The 25,873-nt window shown below is 40.9% G+C and overlaps 1 protein-coding gene across 6 annotated transcripts in view; it reads right to left on the minus strand.

The window, feature by feature from the left end:
• PKP4 (plakophilin 4) overlaps positions 1 to 25,873 on the minus strand; it is a 275,173-nt gene that overhangs the window by 245,065 nt on the left and 4,235 nt on the right. The window contains exon 2 of one of the 6 annotated variants that reach the window (XM_090045669.1): positions 15,894 to 16,002. The exons of the other annotated variants lie outside the window; for them this stretch is intronic. The gene's annotated coding sequence lies outside the window, so the exon portion shown is untranslated. The remainder of the gene's footprint in view (positions 1 to 15,893; positions 16,003 to 25,873) is intronic. 6 annotated transcript variants of the gene reach the window in all.

Genomic DNA, 25,873 nt, shown 5'->3' on the forward strand with positions numbered 1-25,873 from the left:
CCTGAAAAAGATCAATTCTATACCAGAATTCTGAAAGAACTGGCAGGTAAAATACCAGGGTCTGTTAGGAAGAATATTTAATGACTCTCAGCTTGGGGTGGTAGTTTAAAACTGGAAAACAGCAGATGTAGCATACATATTTGAAGGAGGAGAGGAATTGGGCACTTTAGAAAAGGATTTGATATTGTGTCAACCTGGCAAATTTTTGCTTAAACTGGATTACATGAGGACTAGGAGAACTGTGTTAAAAAACTCCCCACACGAATTACAGAATTGTAGAAAATGAGGGTTGGAAGGGATGTCAGGAGGTCATCTAGTTCAACCCCCTGCTCAAAGCAGGACCATCCCCATCTATATTATCCTAGCCAAGGCTCCGTCTACCTGGATCTTAATCTCTAAAGGAGATTCCATAACCTTTCTGGGTAGCCCATTCCAGTAAAATGGGGAAAGGTCTGCTTGAAACACATGACAATGGTACTACTGAAAGGGGAAACATTGGGCTAGAGGAACATTATTAGTAGAGTTCCTCCAGCTGTGGTCTTGACCTAATTGCATTCATCATTTTCACTAACGAATATAGAACATACTTTTGCTGGTGACAACATTCAAAGGTATTGTCAGTGTACAGAAAAAGGCTTGGAATAACAAATGAAAAATGGGATGACCTTGAGTCATTTAAATAGCAGTAAGTTTAAATAGCTTTGTAGTGGCTTCTCAAAGTTGTGGAGCATGACCATGTGAACTCAAACAATGAATTAGTTACTTCTGTCATTTTTCCATGCAAAGCATCGAGTCACTCAGATACTGATCTGGCCTACATCAAACTGCTGTCTTTAAAATATGAGGAGGAATGGCAAGGGGGAAAAAAATAAGGTCAGCAAATCAACAATTGACATCCTGTACTGATAGCAAGAAGAACGCAGAGAACCTGGATTTTAAATTGGGGCATGCTCTCCTGCTTGTCAAACATCCATGTGAGAAGCTAGGCATACCTGCTATATGTGCAGTAAAATGGAGGCTTTGTGACAGTTAACATGTGGACACTGTCACAGTTAAGTCATCCTTAGTTTTGCTTTGAAAAAAAGACTTAAAAATTAGCAGGGAAAGCATTGAAAGAAGGATGAGCACAAATATCAAACTCTTCTTTAGTTCAGTCATACCAAAATGTGTCTGTGTCAAGATGGGCTTAACTCATTCATTGTTCAAAGGTAGGCCAGTAAAAATTATTTTCAAAATCAAGTTCTGAATGACTCTCAGCTTGGAGTGGTAGTTGAAAACTGGAAAACAGCAGATTATTTTCAAAATCAAGTTTTTGCTAGTTATTTCAGCTGCTAGCATTTGAGTCTCCATTGGTATGTGCAAACAATACGACATTTAGGTTGGTCAATGGTATGAGAGAAAAGTTAGAATTCATATCTTTTGTAGCAGTTTAGACTATCTGTTTATGCTTTTTTGGTACTGATATTGTTTTGCCGGATTGGATTTTCTAAAAGATAGGTGTTAGATCACTGTAATTCCTCTGTCTGAATGTAGCTATATTCATGTACAGGTGCTATACAGGTACAGATTATTTTCTTTCCCTTATAGAATGTTATCCTGGTATAGCTATATTCTTATAAATTAGCTCCATGAGACAGGTGGCTGTCTCAAGGTAGGCTGAATCACTGGCCTGCCCACCTGTCTAGGTTAGTCCACCCACCTGACTCACCTACCACATCTTTGATGCAACTGATAAGTAGTTGTTTATAAAAGGTGGGACGCTGCCAATTTTACTGGCTGATGCCAAGGACGTAATACAAGGTTCCATACCACCCTACACTCAGTCCCATGCCTTGCCCATGACATCACTACGTGGCTTTGGCCCCACACTGGGCCCCATTACAGTGGAGTTGCATCTTGCACAGGGGTTAGGTTCTAAAGTCAGCACATAAGGTGAAAATTGCATATAGTCAAAATTACCCTTGGGCTTGTCCAGTGGTACAGTCTGCTCCCTCCCTCATCCAGTGGTACAGTCCCTCCCTCCCTCCCACCCAGTGCAGCCTGCACCAAACTCCCGCCAGGCCAGCATGCACAGCTTCCCAGCAGGGCTGCTCCCAATGTAGCTGTTTGGCTCCATGCACAGTGCTGCAGAGGGAAGCTGCAGGCTGAATCCAAACAATCGGCACTCTGGGGCATACGCGTATGATGAATTCACTTAAGTTAAATGCGTGTATGATGCAACTCCACTGTACAGCCTAGTCTGATATGTCTGAAAGGAACAGAAAGAAGGGTGGAGGGGTGGTTCTCTATGTGAAGGAGCAGTACCCCTCCGTGCAGGTTACATTTGATGGCAAGGGGAAGTCCCTTGAGACCCTCTGGGTCAAGTTACAAGGGGGCTTGGGAGAAGGGGACCTGATGGTGGAAGTCTATTACAGGACCCGCTCCCCGCCCCCCCCCCTGCAAGAAGAGGATTATGACCTCACTTTCTACAGCAAACTGGCCAAAGCAGCCAGTACTAAAGGCTTGATTGTCATGAGTTACTTCAACTACCCTGATATCCATTGGGAAGATCATTCAGCCTGCTCCAGCAGATCAACCAACTTCCTGGCAACTACAGATGACCTGTTCTTGGTACAGGCTGTGGAGGGGCCGACTAGGAATAAAGCCACTCTGGACTTGGTGCTGGCCAAAGGAGAAGACGTGGTAAGTGACCTGAAGTCTGGAGATGCTCTGGGTGACAGCGATCACAATCTGATTAGATTCACCATCCACGGAAAGGCTGGGAACTCTACAAGCAGAACAAAAGTCCTAAACTTCAAATAGGTGGACTTTGGTAAACTTAGAAGTTTAGTTGGAAAGGCCCTTTGGAACCAGCATCTGAATGACTTGGGAGATGAAGAAAAATGGTGCTTCCTCAAGGAGGCTAATCTTCTCACTCAAAGAGGTTATCCCCATGCAATCGAAAAGAGGGAGAGGGGCCAAGAGACCTGCCTGGCTCAGAGACATTAAGGAACTTCTCAAAAAGAAAAAAATTGGAATCCCAATGGAAAAAATTGTTTGGGATCCAGAAAAGAGTCTGTTCACGTGGCCAGGATCTGCTGATACTAGACAGGGAAAGCCAAAACATCCATGGAAGTTGAGCTGGCAACCAAAATTAAAGATAACAAAAAATCCTTATATATGGAGCAAGAAAAAAAGTCAGGCTCCACTGTGGCACCCCTATGAAACATGAAGGGGAAGCCCACAGTTGACCACCCATGAAAAGGCAGAGCACTTCAACAAATACTTTGCATCAGTATCCCTGAAATTAAGAGAGAAGCGGTCACCAGACCAGGGGCTCAGAGAATACAGCAATGACAGTGGTCCATAATAGCTGAAATAAGGCAAACATGGTACCCATCTTTAAGAAGGGAAAGAGGAATGACCCTGGCCAACTACAGACTGATCAGTTTGACTCTGGTACCGGGGAAGATCTTTGAAAAAAAAATTGTCAAGGAGGATATCACCCACAAGCTTGCATTTGGTGGAGTTCTAAGAAGCAATCAGCATGGCTTTGTAGAGGGGTGGTCATGCGTAACAAACCTGGTGCTCTTTTATGACTTGGACATGGGACAGGAGGTGGACATCATCTACCTAGATGTCAGCAAGGCCTTTGATATTGTTTCCCATTAAATCCTCTCAGTTAAGTTGGAGAGTTCTGGCCTAGACCAGACTACAGTGATATGGGTTGGGAACTGGCTCAGCAGTTGATCCCAACGAGTCTTGATTGATGGGGTGGCCTCATCCTGGAAGGCTGTCTCCAGTGTTGTAACCCAGGGATCAGTGCTTGGGCCCCTGCTCTTTAATATCTTTATTAATAACTTGGATGAGGGAATGAAGAGTGGAATGATTAAATTTATGGATGATACCAAACTGTGGAGACAAGCTCAGAGGACAGGTCAAGGATTCAAGACAACCTTGACAGGCTGGTCTAATGGGATGAAGAAAACCAGATGAGGTTCAATGGGGACAAACGCCAAGTCCTTCATCTGGGTAAGAAGAACCCTCGCCGTATCTGTACAATTGGTGGTGGTCCACTGGCTGGCACTGCATCTAAAAGGGATGTACGGGTGACCATCAACCTGAAGATGAATGAGAGCCACAAGTGTGACGAAGTCACCAAGACAGCAAAATAGAACTCTGGCATTCATCAGCAGATCTCTCACCAACACATCCAGAGAGGTGTTCCTCCCCCTCTATTTGGCATTGGTGAGGCCACAACTGGAGTACTACATCCAGTTCTGGTCACCACACTTGAAGAAGGATATGGACAAGCTCGAAAGGGTACAGAGAAGGGCCACCCACATGATCAAGGACCTGGGGGACAGGCCCTATGAGGAGAGACTTTGGGATCTGGGACTCTTCAGCCTGAGCAAAAGGCGGCCGGGAGGCAGCTTGATAGCTGCCTACAAATATGTCAAAGGAAACACCAGGACCTAAGTGAACAACTTTTCAGAAAAGCCAACCCCAGAAGACAACTACCTTGTGTCCATTGGTCCATGAGGAAAAGTTTCAGCTGGACATAAAGAGAAACTTTTCTATACGAGTAACTACAATCTGGAACACATGTCCAGCAGAGGTCCAGGAGGCTGGACAAATCTCATTGGGCTCGTTTTGAGCCCAATTACCTCCTGCCCATGGCAGGGGACCGGACTTGATGACCTTATAGGTCCCCTCTAGCCCTTCTTTCTATGATTCTATGTCAAAACCCAACCTGGATCCCTCTTAGTCAGGTGGCTTAACCTCTGCCGTCATGCGGGGCTGCAAACTCCCTAGAACCCTTTCCTTCTTGGCAGTGGCCCCCCCGGGACCTTTGGCCTTGCGGGCCCTGGCCTCACCTCTAGGCCAGTAGGAACTCCAGGCCCCTGGTTCTGGCCGCCCCTTGCAGTGGGCATCCTTGCTTTTGATCTTGGCCCCAACATTGACCAGTCAAGGGTTTCCTGGCTAGGTTCCTCAGCAGCTAGCCCTCTCCACTTTGTACAAGTCTGCCTTCTCGGGCCCCTCCAAACAGCGTGCTTGATCTCTAAGCCCAGCCTATGTGCAGTCCTTTAGGTCTGCACATGAAGACCCTACTCTACACAGCCTACTTGTACATGCTGCATCACTGAGGCCACTACATTGCCCCTCACTAGGCCTGCTAGGCCTTATGTCCCTTGGGCCTTAAGCCTCTGACATGCCTGGACCCCTCGCCTGTCCCCTCTATGGAGTAATCCACCAGGTTGTTGGGGCTGAGAGTATATGGCACCCCATACTGGCCTTTCAGCAGAGAAGCACTGGTGTGGCATTTTGTGGGTACCACCCTGCCACAGGCAGCCCTACCACACCATTCGACCCTAGCAGGGTATAGTTTTAAGTTATGCCAGGACCAGGAACCTCCTCCATACCCATAGTTCCTACCCGGGCTTCTAGGTGTTCTGGGAGCAGCAGCTCTGGCTAGGTGATGTTACACCAGCAGCATCCCTGTAGCAACTGCCAGCTCACCTCTGAGGGCCTGGGTTTATACTGAGGCTGCCCAGCCCCACCCTTCAATCCAGGAGCCCTCTTGCAGTCATGTGACCACCTCATTAGGCTGCACCACACCTGCTGGCTGCTCCACAGCCTGCTTAAGCCTCTTAAAGTGTCAGGCAACAGAGGGGCCCTGCCACAGTCCACTTGAAGTGAAATGGTTCCACTTCAACTATCTGTGGACAGCTATTATAGTAAATAATATATTTGGACAAGCGCTTACCTAAAGATCATTTCCCACTTAGCTAGCTGTATACAAGTTAGAAGTGTACGCATTCACATCTTGCTTGCTTTTAGCAATGTGAACGTTCTGAGTGACAGTTTACAGCAGGGCATTATCATGTGCGTCAAAGGATGAATTTTAATTAAAGACTTCATACTCTTATTGAAGAGCCTATCCTAGTGTCAATTAAGAACTCATTTAAAAAAAAAAAAAATACTGCAGTAGTAACTGCATTTTTTAATTAGCAAAGTTACTATAACATTTAGCTTTACTTCCCAATCTGATCTCTCAAGAATATTGTAAGGTTGTTTTTACTTATTACACTTTCAGGCTCACACACGCACAATGTGCATCTTTGGCAAGCCAATATTATTAGAAAAACTTGTCTTTAAGGTATGATCGTTTGGCTATAGAGATAATATTCCATTACAATGGATAGAGCACCTTTAACTTTACAGCCTGTTTCAGCTATTACACTGTGTTTCAAAGCAGTATCATAGGAAAACAGGACATGAAAGGGCCTCATGAAGTACCCTAATTCAGCCCTCTGCTTGAGATGGGATTATCCTCAACTAACTCATCCAAACCGACTGTCTGCCATACCTGGTCTTCAAAATTTTCCAGTATTTTCTGGAAATTTCCACTCTAGGCAGCCTTTTTCCCAGGTCTCTAACCAGTTTTTGCACTCTGCTGGACTCTTTCAAATCTGTCCACATCTTACTTGAAATGTGGGGCTCAAAACAACACAGTACTCCAGCCTCACCATTTTTGGACACAGTGGAAGAATCAGTGCCCTAGCATTACAGTTTCACATTTGAAAGCTAAAAAAAAAACCAAAAAAAATTCTACATATTTAAGAAAACACAATCCTTCTGCAGACCCTGATTTTGTTGTTATGGTACCAGATGCATCAGGCAGAATAAATCCAACTACCTGAAGCCTCATATCACACTGTATAAATAGGGACCCACCAAAAATCATGATTTTGCAGATTTTTTTAAATCCAGCATTGCCTGTGACATTCACAGGAAAAAAAAAAAAAAAAGAGAAAAAAAAGACGACTTACTGAAAACAAAATGCTGCTTCCCGAGAGGGAGCCAGCAGTCTTCAGGGTGCTGTGGCAGCCTGCTGGGGTACGGAAGTGGGGGGTAGGAGATGCTGCCAGCAAGATGGTGGCTGCCCTGCCCCTCATCACTGATTCGCTGTGAGGGCTGCCTGTAATGTGGCCCTGCCCCTCTCCACAAAGAATGGTGAGGGGCAGGGCTGAATGACAGGTAGCCCATCAGCAGTTGCATAAGACCAACTTTTTCAAACTGCAGAACCAATTCTTCTTTTGCACTTCCAGTTGGCCCTACAAGCAACTCACAGGTTTTCTGTTTTTAAAAATAGGAAATCACCTCAATTAATAGTTATTGTGCATTTCAGCCAGAACTAATTCTCCCCCAGTATGGGATTTATAGAACTTACAGTAGAATTTGTTATAGTTTAAATTCAGTTGAGACCAAATAGAGCTCTGACATTGTTGTGCTAATCTAGACTAGACTCCGACCTTGTGTTTTAACATGTGAGCCATCCTTCCTTTTGAGCAGATAATATAAACTATGTAAGCTACCTGCATATTGCTGGATTTAAAATCAACCAGATTCTTAGCCAATCCCAGATAACAGAAATGGCATTTTAAACGAGCTGTAAATAACTTCTAAGGTATGCTACCAGACATAAAAACAAGTTAAGATGTTCTATAATTTAAACTTTAGAAATGACCATTTTAAGACCATACAACTAATTCTTGCTGAAAGCGACATGCTCAATATACTCTATACCCAGCATATTGCCTTTTATTATTGAATCAAATCCAGCTTGCAGGAAAGGCAAAAGTAAAAGAAAAATACCAGAATACTTTAAACATCAAAACTGCACTTTGTATGTGCCTTTGCATGCTAGTAAGGGGAGCTTCAGATGCAATTAAGTCATTAAGTTACTGGGCAGTTTCATTAAATGAACTTTCAAATAAAATTATAGCAATGCACACTGGCAGAGAACCAAGACAATCTGAACTTTTAGATGCTGATAGGCTTTCAGACTGCTAGGTTACTTGAGACACAAGCTTCCACTGGCTGAAGTGAATATGTCTGCTTATTATACCACAGCCCTTAAGTCCAAACAAGCAAATCAACATGAACGAACACACACTCACACTCTATAGAAGCAGACTGCACCTCTAGTTTCTTAAGGTATGTTTAATATGTTAATATGTTTAATTATAAAAACAGGATCTACAAACTGGATGGCTTTCAAAACTAGGATTATCAGACCTGTTTTAATTACAAAGGAGAGAATTTAGCTTTGTACTTTAATCAAGGCCCCTAAGTGGATAACAAATTATTCTTGCAAGTAAAGAACAGATTTTTGAATGTTCATAATATTTTCCTTTTTTCTTTTTTATATCTTAAACTGCTAAAACGAATGTTCTTTACTCATTTCCTACTTGCCAGTTGTGTTTCAGATTTTGCATGAAGGATTTTTTGCCAAGGAATTTCACCTCTGAAGCAGCTACATATGCCAAAACAAAGTGGCAGTGTCTCCAACATCTTCCGTTGCAAGAATAAACTTTAAATATAAAACGCAGAAAATAGTCCAAGCTAGATTTCAACACACTATCCACAACCAAACAATCCAAAGTTCAAAATGAGGAGGGTAATCAAACTAGATTACCCTCCTCATTCAGGACTTGTGGTGACTGGGTGCCTGCCATACAGACAACCAGTTTCAAGAGAATACTGTTTTCATAAACTATTCTGAGAGCATATTTATAGCTGCTGATATTAAAAACAAAAACAAACCCAAGGTGGATAGTCTATTTAAATTCAAAAACATGCAGGATTTTTATTTTCTGTTCCTAGTCTTATAATGTCTTTCCCATTTTAAATATAGCTTTAACTTGCTGAAGTGGATGTTTTGTATTTGTCTCTAATTAGTTCCTAATTGTTCACAGAACGATATTCTACTTTTTAAACTAAGCAGTTTTACTTTTACTGCTCATCTATGCTGCAACACAAGGCCTCATTAACATCACTACTGTGGTAGCACCATAGACTCAAATTCATGAATAAATATCAACCAACACCACCACCCTTCTAACATGTTGAGCTTCAAATAAATAAATAACCTCCCCTCTCCCAAGAACAAATATTTTGACCATACAGCTACTCCTTGCCTAATAGCGTAGTTATGTTCTTGAAAAATGCGATTTTAAGTGAATGCAATTACGTCACAGTAGTTACCTACCAGCAGGCAGCAGCCAAACATTAAAACCGAACATTGCGCGACTTTAAAACGGGTATGTTCTCTAATAGATCAGTGACATAATAACAAAACAACATTAACCAGGACAACGTTAAGTGAGGAATATCTGTACTATGTTTTTCCATCAGCCTCACAAGTCACATTAATTTCAAATTCTATTTCTGATATGATACTAAGAGGCATGTAAATATGAATTTAACACCCAAGTTCAGGCTTCCAGTTTTTTAAAGTTCTGGCCAAATATCTGAATTTTTAAAAATACATTAAAAACCTAATAGCTTTTCGCAATTAGCATCACAGCAAATTTTCAAGTGCTAAAGATTATGCTATTTAAAGACTCCTTTAATTAGAAAAGAAAGTGCAATTTGAGCTCCTTGCTGCTCCAAATTGATGCACAAGCTTAACTTTAAAGTGCCAAGTAGTTGCTTTTTACTTCATGGGACTATTCATATGAATAAAATTGCATACATGCTCAACCGTGTGCAAAAATCAGGGACTTTCTGTTGGTTGCTGCTTTGTTTAAAAAACAAAAAACCTGTCATCCTGTTCCTAACAAGAACAGCACTTAAAAACGATTTTAAATTTAGTTCAGTCTAAAATAGAAAAAACATGTTTCAAATTACAGTTTGTCTATACTATAAGCTCTCTGCCACTGTAAGTACTGCTGGCAGACAGCAGCCACTGAAGGGAAGCTTCCAACGTTCCCCACCTGAGCAGCTTCTGCCAGAGCTCTACAGGCCACTACAACAGCTGAGCTAACAAAATGTGTGGTGCATCTTAGAGCTGTTCAAATGATTACATCCATTCTTTCTCCTGGCAGCCCATTCCACACGTGAGTTCTGTTAGCTTCCTCTGTGGTAGCAGGAGCCTTCTGTCATTCAGAGCTGGCTCTGCTTTGCTAGCAGTCTGGAGAGCTTCTTCCACCATGGGGGGGGCAGGCTGTGTGGGTCAGTTTTGCTTGCAGAACCCCATTTCTGCCACCAAGTTACACAAGGCAGTGCAGACATGAATCTGACAGAGACTTATCTTGATTTAAAAGGTAGGTACCAAGACAAATGACTGAAAAGATTAAATCAATTATTTAAATACTACTTCAAACAACACACAGTTGGCTAGAAATTATTACAGGAGGAGTCACAGGCAGTCCTCGGACTTAGGACACAATGGGTTCCTGAAAACCGTGCCTCAAGTCAAAACGTTAGGGAAAATTAAAGATGGTACACATCCCCATAGGTAGAAAAATATTTTACGTTAATTTTGTATTATTTGAATACTGTATACCTAGTATAAAGTTAACATTACCCGACTTATTTCAATATCACTGATTGGAGGATACTTAGTTTGTCTATTTCAAAGATGGTCCAGGCAACAATGTATTGAAAATTCAAAGCTGTGTTTGCATGTCACGTTTCTCTTGTATTCAAAGAAGAATAAAGTCTTGATTACAAAACATTGAATTTACCCTTACCACTGAAATTGTTTTTCTACCTATGGGGACCTGTACCATCTTTAATTTCCCCCAAGCCTGAGGAAGGGCACGTGAGCTCAAAAACTTGCAAAAAAAGATAATTTTTTTGCAATTTCTGACTTCGTCTAATGAAAGGCATCATCGCTGAACCAAAAATGTTAAGAGTTTTGCATTTCTTTTTACCCAGTTATCAGCATTTATTTGACTACTTACTTAGTCACTAGTAGCATAAATCAAAGGGTATAAAAGAACCACTAGTTTTAAGACAGAAAGATCTCTGCTGGAAAAATTTAGTGTTAGTATAGTGAGAGGTGAGGATTTCATAGATTTCATAGACATCAGGGCTGGAAGGGACCTCGGGAGATCATCGAGTCCAGCCCCCTGCCCAAAAGGCAGGAAGTCAGCTGGGGTCATAGGATCCCAGCAAGATAAGCATCCAATTTACTCTTGAAGGTGTTCAATGTAGGTGCTTGAACCACCTCCGCTGGCAAACTGTTCCAGACCTTGGGGGCTCGGACAGTAAAGAAATTATTCCTTACGTCCAGTCTGAAACGGTCTTGCAGGAGTTTGTGACTGTTCGACCTAGACATCCCTTGGGGCGCTCTGGTGAACAAACGTTCCCCCAGATCCTGGTGGTCACCCCTGATAAACTTATAGGTGGCCATCAGATCACCCCTGAGCCTGCGCTTTTCCAGGCTAAAGAGTCCCATGGCTCTCAGCCTATCATTGTAAGATCTGTTTTCCTGACCTCTGATCATGCGCGTGGCTCTCCTCTGGACTCTCTCAAGCTTTTCCACATCCTTTTTGAATTGTGGAGCCCAAAACTGGACGCAGTACTCCAGCTGCGGCCTCACCAAGGCCGAGTACAAGGGGAGAATGACGTCCCGGGATTTGCTCAAGAAGCATTTATGGATGCAAGCCAGCGTTCTGGTCGCTTTACTAGCCGCAGCATCGCATTGCAGGCTCATGTTCATCTCGTGGTCAATGATGACCCCCAAGTCTCTTTCTTCTGTAGTCCTATCCAACGTAGCACTGCCGAGCCTATAAGGGTGCTGCAGGTTTTTCCTCCCAAGGTGGAGAACCTTGCATTTTTTGGTGTTAAACACCATGAGGTTCTCGTCTGCCCATTTGCTGAGCTTGTCCAGGTCAGCCTGGATCACCCGCCTATCTTCTGGCATGGATGCTTTGCCCCAAAGTTTGGTGTCATCGGCGAACTTGGCCAGTCCATTCCTGACTCCAATGTCCACATCATTAATGAAGATGTTGAACAGTGTGGGTCCAAAGACCCCACTGGTCACAGGGCACCACGATGAGTGACTGCCATCAATTACAACCCTCTGGGTCTGACCAGGGAGCCAATTTCCCAGCCAGTGGATCTTGGTGGAGCCAAGGCCACAACTGGCCAGTTTGGCCAAGAGGTGATCATGGGATACCAGATCAAAAGCTTTTTTGAAGTCAAGATATATGACATCAATCTCTTCTCCCTCGTCCAGGTGATAGGTCACCTGGTCGTAGAAGGAAATGAGATTGGTCAAACAAGTCCTACCCGCAACAAACCCGTGCTGGCTATCCCTTAGGATGTTAGCCTGGGCCAGTCCATCAAGGATGGCCTCCTTAATAAACTTTTCTAAGATCTTCCCCAGGATAGAAGTCAGGCTAATGGGCCTGTAGTTAGCCGGATCCACTCTCCTCCCTTTCTTGAAGATCGGCACCACATTGGCCTCCTTCCAGTCTTCGGGTGGTATCTTTTATAGAACCCAATGCATAGTTTGGATAGAGTTTTATATAAGCCTTTCAAAGTTTGAAAGGAAAGATCAGTGCCTATATTACATGCAATTAAATTTTTCCTAAAATAAAAATTTTGTAGCAGACAAGACAACATAAAGGTCCCCATGTAAAGTTCATGCTTTGTAAAGTAAAGGAGTTTGTTTCAAAATTGTTTCAAAATAATCAGTCCTTTTTCTGGCCCGGTCTGAAAAAGACCATGACTAAAACCAACCATTTGCCAGAACATAAGTAAAGGCCCAAAGCAGTGCACTGATCAATTATACCAAAAGCAATCACAGACCAATTAATATGTGAGCACTGAAAGTGTTAGTGTCAAAATAGTTTTAATTTAAAAAACCCAAACTATTTGAACTTAAATTGTAGAATGAAATGTGTATAAACACTTCCAGAACAAGCTTTTGCATTGTCATTTTCTAGCATATGGCTAAACCCAGAATATGAAAACTTCCATTCACAAAAAGAAAAGAATAAATATATATTCTTCAACATACAGAAGAGGTATGGCCTTAAGTAGAGCTCTGCTAACATTATTCAGTCATAAACAAGGTCTTTTCCATCTCAGAAACTCACGTTCTCCCATGAAATACTGAAGAAAACAATAGCTATTCTGAAAAGGGGTCTTGAGGAAACACTCTAGAAGAGGATGCAAGCCTGAAAGCTGTGCTTCAACTTGACTCTCAAAACTACTTGTGTTAATGCTGACTATATTGTTATTACTTCCTTTGTTGTATTCAAAGGATTAGAAGCCCCATGGAAATAAAAAGGGCTTCAAAGTTGACTTTTTTTCTATAAAAGTTTTAATTCTGAGAGTCTTAAAAACACCCTCAGTTTCCATGAGTCTCAGTAGTAACTTACTTCTAAAACTTTTACCAGCTACAATCCATGATAAAAATTTATGCTTGAAAAATTAATATTTAGTTTATCTAGTTTATTTGTTTGAGATTTGGCATCCTTTAAATCTACATTTGTTAGTTGGTTGTATATAATGTTAAGCTCTCCCCTTCCCGTAGTCTTTACTAAATTTATAGTATTATGTTTAATTATCTGTTTTGTAATGCTTTGGTTTTGCTTTCTTATTGCATTTTAATTATTAGTTTACATTAGATGGTTTTGTTCGTTTTATACTGTTATAATATGAAAAATAATTAATATAAAAGTTACAAAAAATAGAAATTAAATAGTGATAGCCGAAGACTGCATCTATGAGGCTAAATAGTTTTTATAAATGTGACCTCTAACATCTTACAAGGCTTCTGACAATTTCAGTGGTAAGGGTAAATTAAGTGTTTTGTAATAAAGACTTTATTCTTCTTTGACTACAAGAGAAATGTGACGTACAAACACAACTTTGTAGTTTTCAATAAATTGTTGCCTAGACCATCTTTGAAATAGACAAACTAAGTATCCTCCAATCAGTGATGCTGAAATAAGTCAGATAATGTTATGTGTATACTAGGTATACAGCATTAAAGTAATACAATATTAACCAAAAACAGATCAGTTGAAGTTAGTTTACAATACTTAATGAATTAAATAATATTGCAATAGTACAAGTTTGAAAATTAGGCTGAGGCTTTGTAAATGTCTAATTCCTTCTCTTCCTTCCACCTACCGCCATGAGCCAGAAGAAATATTCACAGATTCAGAAGAAATACAAGGAAGAGCTACTTTCATTGAATGCATGGTTAAGCTTGTGAAACTGAGCAATTCAATTGTTCCTACATTAGATACAATGGTCCTTTTCCCCTTCCTTATGAATATTCAAGAGTGCTCACTGAAAAACCTAGATTTAAATGAATTATGTCAAATACCATTGCATATTCATTAGCTTATTTTTAAAAATCCAATAATTTTAGCTTTCAATACTGTAATCAGCTTGCAGGTTACCACTGAAAATGAACATCTCACAGAAACTACAAGTGTACAGATGTTCAGGCTTTTACTCCCAGAGTAAAAATGGCTGCTCTCAGAGAAAAACAACCTGGAAACAACCAGGACTAAATTACTCCCCGGAGAGTTTAGCCTGGAAGAGCAAACGTCTGTATTCTTTGGGACTTATTCATAGATTGTAAGGGCTATAAGGGACCTCACAAGATTATTGGGTCCAGTCCCCCAGCATTAGGCAGGAAAGACAACTGAGGTCAGGTGACCCCAGCAAGGTGACTGTCCAGTCTGCTCTTGAAGATTTCTAGGGTAGGTATTTCCTCCACCTCTGGAGGGAGTTAATTCCACAGTCTGGACACCCTAGCTGTGAACAAGTTTCTCTTAAAACAGCCTTCCAGGAGTTTGTGGCCATTGCTCTTGGTTTTCCCCAAGGATGCCCTGGTGAACAGTTGTTCACCAAGCCCTTGATGTATTTCCCTGATACAGTGGTAAATTGCAATCAAGTCCCCTCACAGCCTTCTCTTAAAAGACAGGATAATCCTCTAGCATCACCTTCCGCCTTTACCACCTCTGCCCCAAAACACTGTTGCTCAGTGGAGTCTGCTGCTACAGCAGGGAACAGAATATGTCACCTCCCTCCCCCCACCCCACACAATCCCCACATTATGTTGCTGAAAAACACAGGCAGATCATGGGCATTCTGGTTCAGCCAATCAGGGCTGCACTATACAGTACAGTCACCTGTCACCAAGCAGACTGCAGAGCATATTGTGATGTGTGCGCAAGGCACCTCTCCCACCCAACAGCAAGTACTACAAGCTCTTTAGAATGTCATTAGGCAAATGTCTATACACACAGCTCTGAGTAAGTTTCTCTACCAAGAGAACAAACCTGGGAAAATTCTCCCAGGTTATATGAATGTATTTATGTAGCCTAATACATATTTGTCACCATAACTGTGCATGAGGACAAAGTTCCATTAATGTAATGGTTTCCATTCCAAACAACAAAAATGAAATGAAAGAGTCACTTGTCAGTTCAGGAACACTCTCGTGTAACACTGTAGGATCTTTTAAATATTAAGTTTTTCAAATACAGCTACAAAAAATGTGATCCAAAATGTAAAAACTGACAACGCTAAGCTCTAATGGAAATACTACTATTTCTTTGTATGTTTCCAATACAGGACTCAGATTGATCAGTCTCTCAAAACAATCTCTCTAGCAACAGTTACAGTTTCTACTAAAGATTAATTGCAAGTTCCATATATTTTGTTCAATTTTAAAAATTAGGTTTATTTACTGTATGATGCAGAGAGCAACAGGCAAGGGACATTCATATAATATTTTACCAAAATGTAGGTGACTGCCTTTATATTTAAACTCAAGAACAAAATAGGCTTTGACTTATACCCACAAAGATAGAGTATCAACTGCTATACAGACGTACAGCATTAACTTCTTATCTAATACAGATTCAATCTATAATGCCAATGGATAGGATCATTCCAATGCGCTTATTTCATTTCCAACTCTGGCTGAATAGGTGACATTACTGAATAAAAATGCAGACTGAGTTTAAATACAACTATTGTTGCTTTCATTTGCTCTGAAATGGCTCATTAAACTCCTTTATTGTGAATAAAATAACAACACTGGTAAATTTTTTAAATATGTTACCTGACCATCCTCAGAGCCTCACCTTCTTTTGCATCACATCTGCCAGACTGTGATCTCTTTGGTGTAAGGATTGTTGTTAACTAAGTAATGAGCAAGTAGGCTCTCAATCTCAATAATATATTTGGACATTGCTGTAATAAAAATTAAATTGGTTATAAAAGTATTTTGGTACTCATTATAATAGTGGTATGTTATTTTAACAGTTAAATTTTGTCCCATCCTCTTCCCAAATAAAAATAGAATACAAGATCACTAAACTACGTAGTCAGACTAAAGATCCCTAAAGACTCATTTTTAGGTATGCTAGCACTTGAACTGAAATCTGTATCATCATGTATAATAATGCTGTTACACATACACACACACACATGCACACACTTTAACTCTGTATGCAGACTCTCTGTAAAACCCAGAACTAAAAATAAGCACATATGGTGAACACACAAATAACGAGACCTAATTTAGAAGCATTTCTATTAGAATTGTTCAAGATTTAAAAAAATTTAATATTTTATTCTTTAACAGATTCCTTTTTTTAAACACTCAATTCCAATGGTTTAAATACATTTTTGGATAACAGTTGCAAAGAGAGCCAAGGGCTTTTCAATTCTCTTAAAAAATATGTCTATCTCCTTAGAGAGAAGTTTCTTTTAACAGTTATAAAGCTAGAAAAAATGGCTTTTTGGAATTGAAGAATTAATATGCTGAAGAAATGAAGTAGTAACACATTTCAGAACAAACCTCATGTGTGCAACTAGGAGAAGCATAATTTTGGAAGTAGTTTCCTAGGCATATAGTATCACAGCACCAGAAACCACTTCCACAGGATGCTGAGGAAGATTCATCTGCTCCTCACAAAACTGATCTATTCCAGCGGTTCTCAACCAGTAGGTCACAGACCTGCTACAAGAGCAGCAACGAGGGTTTAGGAGAAAGAGGACAATTAGCCGACCTGCTCCCATCCCCAACACGTTCACGAGCTCTTAGTTCTAGCATGGGAAGCAATATAAGTAGGTAAATGCAACTCTTGCAGGTAATATAATGAGCTCAGCCTGTTAGCGTTAAGTGAATATGACTTTGCTTCTTTTGAAGAACTAGCATTTACAGAACTCCTAGGCTATGGACCCATGTTCATTTATAGCATTACAAAGTGCTATAGAATCAAAGAGTTGAAGGACCTCTGACCTGTGCAATATGTTGAGACATTTGCAATCACAGATGGAAAGCTTTCAGTTGATGGAATTTCACCAGAAAAAGTTAATAAAAGGAATTCCAAAGTTATTAAGCTTGATGATTTTAAAGGGATATAAAATCAATGGGCACAAAATCCACTTCCTATATAATCATAGAAGAACTTGCTAATCTACAAATCATGCACGTTTCATTTTTTGCTATTAAGAATGTTCTCTGCTGCAATACTTTTTTGGTGGAGCAGCCACAATAAATTTAAACATTCTAAGCACTTCATATTTTATGCATCTAGCAGAGATGGCATAGGCAAAATAATTAAAGGCATACTAAAATGTGGAAAACATGAATTTCATTTAAACAAGTTTCAAATGCAATTTTCTTAAAAAATGTAATTAAGTAAAATTCACCTGTAGTATAAGCTTAACGGGCTAATGCTTTTCATACAACTTAATCTTCACAGTGGAGCTATGTCAGGTCATAAAAGAAAAACTATGTAAACAGTCATCTTTAGTCTGTGCAGTTTGGGGGAAAAGTATCCCCAAACTCCTGTTTAGGAAATACAGAAAAAAATTATAATAACTAATTTTTATAGAGCAGCATCTGCAGAAAGTCTGTATTTGGAAAAATGACAATTAAAGGTTAAGTGTCATTCATCACTATTCCAAATTAGTACTGAAGGCCTTAACAGAGTAAATAATCAGAACATTTAGAAGTGATTTTCACGCATACTATTGTTAAATTAAGAATTTTTAAAGCAAGCTGTGCTGCAGTAGACAACTTTTAGCTTGTAAACCTTTACAGGATTTACAGTAGTTTAAAAGCTGCAGAGAAAGACTGCTTTCAATACTTTTACATGTAAAACTAAGCCAAATTTTGGGTTCACAAATGGTTATATTACAATTCATTCTGGTTATGTTTTACTTTTTTACTTAAGAGGTTCCCTCCTTTTCATTTTATCACTAAGAATTCCATTCTAAACAAATAATATTTAGAACAGAAGAGAAACTAGACCGGTCCAGAATAATGAATCCACTTAAGCAGTCTATGTGTATATCTTTATTATTTTAGCTACTCTTACAGACATGAAACCCACCCCCAGAAAACAACCCAGCACCTTCAGCTCAGTGCAGCTCCCACACCAAGTGCAGCACATGCCGAGAGGCATCATGATATTTTGACCCAGTACATCCAACATGTGCGCAAGATCACATGTTTCAGCAGGGCTTCTTGGCACTTTTATCTAATAGCCGATTAAATCAGCTATTAGATAAATGTACCAGAAAGTCCTGTTGAAGTGCATGACCTATAGAGACGCTGGGGAGCTGAGCTGAACTAATGTGCTTCCTCTTCCAGTAAAGTACCAATTTTTTTTGTTTTTTTCCATGTATGTCAGCAGCCATATTTACTCCAATATAAGATGGCAACCTTCCAAATTAGATTATGTGCATACAAAATTTATAAATGTATAATTTAAATAATTTTTCAGGTCCAGAATCTAATTCTTGGAGTGTCTTGAATTCACGCCCCCCCGCCACAGGGAAAAATAGCAGGGGGAAGGGTCAGGTCCGCCCTTGCTCTCTGCACCCCCAAGTTCTTGTCCCTGCAGCTTTCCTGCCCTGCTTAGGTTCCGTTCCTCCAAGCACAATATGGAAGTGAACTGTATGTGACAGTAAGGTGGGGGAAGAAGGGACAGAACGGAGGGCAGAAACTGGAAAGGAACAGGAGACTGCTGTAGGCCTGACTGTCTGGCCCCAACCCTGAATACTCCAAATTTCAGCACCTACTCCATAAACTCACTGTTGAGCACCACATTTGTACCCACTTCTACATATTACAAACTATGCATGATCTTAGTCAAGAGGCTTATGACTTATATAATTCATCAGGCTGGGGCCCAGCAGAATCAAGAGCATTTCAAGCCACTGAGACCCCAAAACCCAGCACTGTTTGGTATGTGCATGTACTTCAGATACCCACTACAAAGGATCCATGTGCAAATTAGCCTCCCAAGTGCAACTGGAACTGGGTGTTCTTATCACCATTCCTGGGACCCTCCACAAATGTATATGCAGATATGACACAGGATTGTCTGGTCTGCCTCTACCCCAGAGTGGGGCCAGACTAATTAAATGCAACACAGAGAGAGGGAAACAGAGCCTCTCAGCTACATAGAAGTTTAGTGATGTATGCCAAGCATTTAAAGCTCATAAAAAAAAGAGAGATCACTACAAATGGGAAAGAAAGGCCCTGCTGAGCTGTAGGAATGAAGAAGTTAAAATGTATTTAATATAGTGGTTCACCAAGACTTAGAAAAGAGTTGGCAGTGAGGCAGACAGAGCACAATGGGCACTATATTTTATTCAGATGGGCTGCACTGGAATCACTGTGGTTCTACAGGATCCTAGAACATTTCCAGAATAAATACAAGCTGCACAACAAGGCCCCAGCAACCCTGACAAACCACTTCAAGATGCAAGAGTTAATAAGAATAAGAAATATGTTGTTGCCCGTGGACCTACTATCCACCAACTGCTGCCAGCCAGGCTGTGTGGAAGCAAAACTTCTGTAAGGACCAGCACAAGGATCACAGAGACTCAAACTGCCAGGCAGCCCTCCACACACTCCCCATATAGACATTGAAAAAAAGGGGTAGAGAGGCCCTAACTGCCCCAGGCAAACCTGCTGGTGGAAGGCCGAAATAATCAATCACCTCCTCTGGTACTGCCCATATGCTAAAGGGGTGTGGAGAAAAGTGATCTTTACCGCCTGTCACCATCATGATGAATAAGACCCTCAAGAGCGAGTCATTACTATTCAGTCACATGATCAAGGAGACCCCAACAGCCCACTTCAACGAGTTCATCTACAGCATTTCTGAAGCAGTAAGACCAGGAAACTGCTCATGTACAGACACACAAACTTCTCAGTATCAAAATGGGACCAAGTGAGATGCAGGGATACTACACAAAGTCAGAAGAAGACACTGGGGTGGAGATGGCAGAAATCATACAGAAAATAAGAGACTGGCAAAGACTGTTCAGGAGGTGGGACAGCTAGCAACAGCAACGACCATAACGATGATGACAGTGATGAAACACTGTTACAGCCTCCTCCTCACCTTGGGGCTAGCCTGTCTCCCTTCTTCTCTCTCTCATATGCTTATCAATCCAGTTATTGAGCAACCTGCTCTGCCTACGTGACTGACCACAGGTATGGAGGTGGGAACTCAACCTCTCTATAGTTTCGGCAATGACCTCATGGCCTGGGGGTGGGGACAAGAGCCCCCATCACTCCACCAGGTAACCAGTGATGCATTTCAAATTGATTGGCTAGCATCCAACAACACCTGACTTGATTGGATATAGAAGGTGGGGTTAGAAAAGTTATTTAAGAGCCCTTGTTCCTTGAAGAACAGGGAGAGCCATTTTGGAAAGCATGGACTACACACACATGCCTCTGAAGGTCTTCTAGGCTCCAGGTGGGAAGGGAGAGCCATTTTGGGGTACATGTGAGCAACTGACCAGGCAGAGAGATGGGGTTCTCTCTAAAATATCACTGATACATCATGAACTGCTTGCCTCTAGAAGAAAGCTCAACCAGCCTCTGGATGATACTTGTGAGTAAGCTATTTGAAACCTATCTAGATTATATAGCTTGCAGGAAAGCAGATGTGTGATCAAAGGATACCTAGCCACACTGTTTGCTCTAAGGTTATTCTGTGATATTTCTCTGTCCTGTACCCTTCCCCAAGCCTACTGTCTGTAATCAATAAAGTTCTCCATTGCACTAAGTGTGGTGAGCTGGCTAGGAGAGGGAAAGGGGCGTGCCTCTGTATCACCTCAGTTGGGCTGACTAAGGGAAGCTACTTTTTGTGCTTTAGGCTAAAAGAAGCACCCCAAGTTCTCACAGTGGGTCAAGCACCCTCAACATCTACAAGGCCTGCATACTCCTGGGGACACATGGCTGAAAACAGACCAAAGCCCCTGGGTAGTGGCAGTGGTGACCCCAGGCTTGCAGGTATGCTCTAGGAAGGGGGTCACCAGACATGAGGCGCCCCAGGGAGCTCGGAGCTTAGTAGGTGGTCTGGTGCAGCAAGGTGGGTGGCTCAGCAGAGGAGCGTCCCCTACTGGTCCACCACAATGACATTATAGCAACGAGCGAAAGGACTGGGGAAATCAGGAGAGGGAGTTGGAAGGGGATTGAGGGTATAGGAAGGAGAAGCAGAGGCAGTCTTTTGTGTGACTGTAACAACTGAAGGTGAATGTGATGGACATAAGGGCACACAGGAGCACAACATGGTCATCGTAACTGGAATAAGGATGATGTCACTGTAAAAGTGTGTTTTGGACTGTCAAGTGAACCACAGCGGTCATGAGACAGATACATAGAAGTGGGGGGGGGGTGTTTATTTATTTATCTATCTTCCCCCCTGCTCCCCCCAAACAAGTCCCCGTCAGCACCTTTGAAATTGAGCGGTCGGTGTCAGAGTTTGCTCCAACACTCATTCTTCTCCTGGGGGAGCAACTGTCCACTTTAAGGGCCACACACAAAAGAAAAAGGTTCCCATGACTGTTTTCCCAGTTTGGGCCATGTGTTTTATGAACATGCTCAGCATGGGCTGTATTCAATTAACTTCATAGCTGGTTTCCATGACTGAACACATGCCACTTATAAGCAGCAGTTTAATGGTAGCCAACATATTTAATCAGGCAGTTGGCTGGTATGCAAATATAAGATATGGGGCTTTCCCCCCCTTGCTGACTGGGGGAGAATAAACCTGATTGTGTTTATTATAATATATGATAACTTACTATCTACACTTTTGGTTTCTCCAGTTATTGGTATGCTAAAGAGAAATCAAAGCTGATGTAAAAGGGACCAATGCAAAAGATACAGCTCTGTCTCCAGGACTGAAAATACAAGATGATGCTTAAACCATCTCTGCAAGTCTATTCATAGCATCTGATGAAGTAGGTTGTTGCCTACAAAAGCATGTGCCTCTCATCCTGCCCTACCTTCTGTCTAACTTGAAACTAATATAGCTAACCATATCTGTTAAAATTACTTTACCTTAATTTCTGTGGTCTTCAGAACAATTTTTAAATACAAAGAGAAAAGAAGACTGAGTATCAACAGGCAGTGGAAGGGGAAAAGAATAAGGTAATCCATCCTGAGTAGTCATCAAGGAGAAATAGTTTTTTTCTGTGGTAAATTACTCCAGTACAATAACAATACTTTTATACATATCAGACAAATATATATTTATAATGCAATACCAGTGCTAAGTTTAACAAGCACATTGGTTAACCACAGCGGAGTTCACAACTTGCTTACATAATGGCTGAGTTCATAACTTGCTTACATGTTTAGCACCTTTCAGCACCACTGAAAGGTGCTATAAACATCTGTAATCAAATTATCTTCTGTTTAACTTTACAGGTAGTGAAACAGGTGAATCCTCAATCTCCAGGCTTCAAAACCAGCCCTGAATTGACTATAGCCTCTCTATTTCAAGGCTGCCATTAAGAAGCATGAGATGGTCTTAGAAGCAAGCTAAGGAGCCTTAATAAGGCACATAAAGCTTTGCAGTTAAGAATCACTGTGTCTAATAGGTCCATATAGTTGTGCAGCCTTTTTTTCAGTCCTAAGGCTACACTCTTTAAAAGAAGCACACTGATTTTAGGACTGAGAAGCACAAACTGTTAATTCCTCCCACCCTTCTCTATTTCCTTTCAGGTAGGAGGACAACAAAGCTGGAGGAAAGTGTTTGTATTAAGATCATTTCCTGATCAGTTTCTGTCCTAAAATCAACTTGCTTAGTAACTTTGGAACAGAAGGCAATATAACAGCAAGGAGTAATGAAAGTTGATAAATGGTTCCTTTTTAACAAATGTTCATGAGGACATGGATACAGTATAACACGTGTTTACAGGAATCATGGAATCTTGGTCCGTATGAAGCTGGATTAAATAGAAAGTTCTTCCCCTGCTCCATCCTTGCTTAGTTTATAGCTGGTTAGAGCAGTCAATCCAAAAAGCAGAGCACATGAAATATATGTATGAAAGAAAAAAGAGAGAGAGACAGAACAAAAAAGAAAAAAGAAAGACATTAAGTGCTAGTTGCCTTGGGTCTAGAGAAAGACCTAAGCTTCCTTACCAGATTTGCAGCTTGTTACTAGTTCAAGAACAAAAAAAAAAAAACCTTGCAAGCTAGCAGCATCAGTTCCAGCGGGGGGGGGGGGGGGGGGGAAATAAATAAATCAATCACCCGTTTCTCCAGGAAGTGGACTGACTGGCACAAAAGGTGATCCTGAAAAGCAAAACATGCCTGCTGAACCCCTGGATATGTAACCACTTTACTGTATAGCAAAGCAAAAAGAAGTTACATGTTCAGCTCTAAGGAAGTATGCCCTGACATGCTTGCAGATTGGGGCAAGCACTGGGCAACATCAGATTCAAAAGAAGCCTTCCCCTTAAGCACTGCATCTCTTTCCAAACAAAGAAGACTTTTGATGTTGTGTGGGATGTACACTTACTAATAAACATTAATCTACAATTACTAATAGTCATTTTCCACTAAATTAGGGAGTACTCAGCCTAAAAAGAATGAGAACCCAAGCTGGAGGGGAAAAGGAGAACAAGTTTTATCTGGAGGGGAGACAAAAGAAAGTATTTCACCTGAGAAACTGCCATTTGCAAATGGTTTTCAGATCTCTATTCTCCTTTGTGCAAGTAGAAATTCTGAGAAGCCTTTTTTTTAACTGTACTCATTCATTCCCCAATACACAAAAAAGGAACCATGTTTATCCCAACTGTAGGCAATAGAAAGCATGTGAAAAAAGCTACCAGACAACTCAAAATTTCTGAAGCTTGTGTAAAGACACTTGAGAAACAACCCCCCCCCACAAACGAACCACAAAAACCCCCATGCAACACATTATCCCCCAGGCCCCCAAAAAGCAATTTAATGTGGCACTGAAACAGTTAAGAAAATTCCCTATTAGACACTTGCTGTTAGTGCTGGCAGCCCAGTGAACATATTTTGTAAGTCTGCCATGTGAAGTTCTGTTGTAAAGACTGGACAGGTGTTTAAGAGGAGTGCTTTATATTTTTTAAGTAAACAATGTTCCCTCAGTTTCTAATTCTCTGTATTTTAACTATTTATGATTGCATAGCTCTTTACCTTCACTACCAGTTTTCATTACACTGGCCAACAGGCCTTAGCATTACCTTTAATGCTAAGGCCTTGCCTGTGCACAAGGAGCTACATTGGCTTAGCTACAGGCAAATAAAAAAAATTATTCTATTCTAAAGGAGGGGGGATGCATATCAGCACTGATAGAAATCAGATTTAAATAATCTCATTCATTTTTTCCACTTTATTCAAAGTGTATACTACTTTCTAAAAATAAAAAGCGTGTAAAATGAAATGTTTATTTAACATGAAATAGGTTAAGACCTACAATTATAATCTCCAAAATATTTAAATAATACAAATGCACTGAATTCTACTAATATACTGAATGCTGACTCCTGGAAATTTAGCATGAATAGAGAAAAGGAAAGAGAAGGTGAAATCTAAGTTTTAAAAAAATGTGAAGGATTGTCTAAGTAACTCTGGAACTCTTGAAAACAAAACATACACATAGGAACTTAGGATACCTATACACGTCAGACACTTACTCCAAAGCATCTCATCTCCAGAGAGCTGCTCTAATTAAAATGCCCCTCTCCCCCTCAACCTCAGAGTACATTAAAGATGCTCTTAAGTTCCAGTCCTTTCATTTGGACTCTTCCTCGGATAACCTGACATAATCAGCTTAAATCAGTAGTTGGCTATGGGTCAGAGTGGCCCAGCTCAAGCAGGAGTAACCCAGTTTGGGTTGGAGGCTGGAAGGCACTGGACCTAACCACTGCTGGTGCTTCCCTCCTCCTCCACCCCTGCCTTGAGGAGTGCCCACAGCTAGTGCTTCCCTGACATGGAAAGGGGAAACCAACTACACTCAAAGCCTTCAGCCACTAGATGCAATGGAAGCTGCACATCTGCAGGTGGTATCAGATGGCTCTGCAAGCCAAATTTGGCCTGTGGCTGTAAATTGCCAATCTCCGATTTAAAATGATTTAATGAATGGAAGATTAACTGTAGTCAGTGAATTTGCTGTGTGACTTGTTTTTATAAGAAAAGTTTATGTATCCAAATCATTTGAGGTTTTGTGTTTTAAAAAAACAAACAAACAAACAAAAAACTAGCTATTATCCTAATCCAGTTGCCTGACACAAATCAATTATTTGTGCTAATTAGCACTATTACTCACCATTTATAGAATTAATATTAAATGTTATCCTGTACTATACAGCTGCCTCAATGAATGGATGCTGCTTTAAAGTGACAGGGGGACAGGGCAAGAGAGCTTACCAAATCTAGTGTAAAAAGCTCTATTTAATCTACATGTTTTAGTTATAATCCCAAGGAAAATACATCATGACACAGTTGCACCAAAACACATATGTTAAATAAGTACACTTTAAAAGTGTCTTAATTTGTTTTAAGTTTGAGTTGGTAAATTATCAACTTAAAAAACAGCCTACACACCTGGGGAGTCTGAGTCCATAGATCTTAACTTAGGATGTCACACAGTAAGTATGTATGCATGTAAAAACAACTCTCTGCAGCAAAGCCCACATATCACTTTCTATTTAATACTGGATACAGAAGTACAGAGTACTGTTGGAGCCGAGTTATCCTTTTCAACTCACTGCCTCAGTTTTCTCTCCATTTGCCTATTTTGTTCATTTGTTGTGTTCTGCCTGA

The sequence above is a fragment of the Crocodylus siamensis genome, chromosome 4 (assembly GCF_052110815.1).
Source record: "Crocodylus siamensis isolate JL-2025a chromosome 4, ASM5211081v1, whole genome shotgun sequence".
Taxonomy (NCBI): Eukaryota; Metazoa; Chordata; order Crocodylia; family Crocodylidae; genus Crocodylus; species Crocodylus siamensis.